Source organism: Calidris pugnax, unplaced genomic scaffold (assembly GCF_001431845.1).
Source record: "Calidris pugnax isolate Ruff unplaced genomic scaffold, ASM143184v1 scaffold38, whole genome shotgun sequence".
Classification (NCBI taxonomy): Eukaryota; Metazoa; Chordata; class Aves; order Charadriiformes; family Scolopacidae; genus Calidris; species Calidris pugnax.
Genome location: NW_015090995.1, coordinates 3,769,305 through 3,771,541, shown reverse-complemented (window position 1 = coordinate 3,771,541; position 2,237 = coordinate 3,769,305). Strand labels below are relative to the sequence as shown.

The 2,237-nt window shown below is 63.5% G+C and overlaps 1 long non-coding RNA gene across 1 annotated transcript; it reads left to right on the top strand.

The window, feature by feature from the left end:
- Positions 1–6: 6 nt before the first annotated feature.
- LOC106895531 lies at positions 7–1,255 on the top strand. Its single transcript, XR_001413435.1, has 2 exons — positions 7–1,023; positions 1,116–1,255. It is a non-coding gene; the product is annotated as an uncharacterized LOC106895531 (long non-coding RNA).
- The last annotated feature ends 982 nt before the right edge of the window (positions 1,256–2,237 follow it).

Sequence of the window (2,237 nt, the reverse complement as noted above, 5' to 3'; positions counted from 1 at the left end):
GTGGCCGCTGCTGAGCGCCGAGCAGAACCACCTGCTGCACCTGGTGCTGCAGGAGATGCTGAGCCCCGCCGGGCAGGGGCTGTGAGCGGCGGCGGCGGGACGGGGCCCGGGGGGGTGCGGGGCGGCCTCCGGTGCCGGTCGTCGCTGCGCCTTCCGTGCCCGGGGCGGGCGAGCGGCCGCGTCCCTCTTCTGCGCCTCCGCCGGGGGGGAAGGGCCCGCCGTTGGCAGCGGGGGCGGCGGTGCTGGAGCGGCCCCAGAGCCCCGTCGGAGGCAGAGCCCGGGTGTGCCGTGGGGAGCCGGCGTTGGGCACCCGGGAAGCACCTGCGATGGAGTTGCCTTTAAATAAACAAGGGCACGAACACGAGACGCTGATTTCCCTCCTGCCGACAAAAGCCACTGCAGCCAAGGCGAGGCCGGGCCTTTGGCTCTTGGGGCAGAGAAAAGGAGCTGGTCGCTGGCTCTCAAGGGGTCGCCTGGGGACCAGCGGGGGTGGCCTGACTGCGTTTGTGTAGAAGAGCTGGAAACCTGGAGGACTGAGAGTGAGAGGTGGCAGATCCCCTACAGTCAGGGGAACGAGGAGGAAACTGGTGGAGAAGGATGAGTTCTTGGCATGGACTGTTTGCTCGGTTCTCCTCAGCTGCTGTTCCTCTCTGCTGCTGGGCACTTGGGCTTGTTGGGCCCGTTCCCAGGAGCGAGGTGGAGAAGGCCAGTCTTCAGAGCAGAGGGGAAATGAACCCGCTGCCCTGGGTGCATCCAGCTGTTGCCCACAGGCCGAGCCACATCTCTGCAGGGTTGGGATGGACTCTCCAGAAGGAAATGCCTTATTGCGGAAGCCAGAGAGGCCCTGGTGGTCCCCCCCTAATTGTGGCTGTGGTATAAACGAAGAGACGTTGCAATAGAGCCAGCTGATGGGAGAAGAAAGAAACGCTGGCAGCAAAGACCCTGCAGGGACCCCGGAGAAGGCTGAGGCTTTGGGAGAGAGAGATCCCGTTTGCAGCCCTGGAGAGAAGCCGGAGGCAAGAGGTAATTCTGGTGTAAGAGAGGTGTTTGTGTCCTTCTGATTGTAACAGCTTGGCTCTAGAGACAGCAGGGGGTTTTTTTCCAATGTTTTTCAGCTTCCCCACTGAAACAACTGGGGACTTGGGAGTTTTCCCAGCTGGAATGCCAACATTCCTTTCTGGAATCTTTTAAGAGGAGTTTGTTCTCACACAAGTTTTTCATGCGTGAAGGAAAAATAAAGATCCATGCCTTGAAATACTTCTGAGCCTTTCCTTTTTAATTAAAAGAGGGGAAGTTACTGTTGGACTATTGTGTGGTGGTTATAAAAAATAGAAAACATGTGGCTCTAATTTTGTAGGGGTTGGAGGGCTGGCTGTGCAGAGTTCATCCCCAGGGAAGGGATGTCTCTAAGATGCCTGGATTGTATGAAATCAGAATCCTTAAAAACTGCCCGTAGATAATTTTTGGGTCGGTGTGGAGACCCTTCATGGGATCCCCAGGTCTGAGCGCGACCCTTGCTGCACTAATTGCAATTAGCGAGACTCTGGCCCGTGTCCACAGGTCTGAGAGCGACCCTTGCTGCACTAATTGCAATTAGCATGAGCCAACCCGAGCAAGGAGGCTCTGCTGCGCAGCCCGGGCTGCCTGCGGGACCGGGGTCGGTGCGGGGGGGTGTCCCGGGGCCGGTTCCCTGTCCCGTGGTCCCGGGGGTAAGGCAGGGCCCTTCTCCGGTGGGCTTCCCCGGGCCACGGCGATGCCGGGGCGGGACGGACCGGAGCCTGCCCGCTGCTTCTCTCTGGATTTCGGGTAGAGGTGCGGTGGGTGACACCGGCCGATCCCTTTCCCCCAGCCAGCGGGAGCCCCAGGCCCGGCTCGTCTCTCCCGGTGAAAGTCCCGGTCCTAACGGCGCCACTTCCGCCCGCGCGGGAGGGGGGGGCGGCGGTCACGTGCTGCCGCGGGGCTTGTCGGGAAAGGGGCGGTCTTTCCGGTCTCTGCGCGGCGGCGGCGGCAGCACGCGGCGGGGCCATGGCGGACGGGGACGGTGCGCAGCGGCGGGGAACGGCGGGGGAGCGCCTCGCTCCTCGGCCGGGCGCGGGGTGGGTGGGTTGGGGGGAGTGGGAGGGAAGCCCGGGGAGCCCCGGTGGAGCGGCGTAAGCGCGGGGCCGGCGACCGCCGTGGCGCCACGTGGGTGGGCGGCGGGGCCGGGCCTGCCCGCCTCTCCCGGTGCGGCGGGGGCG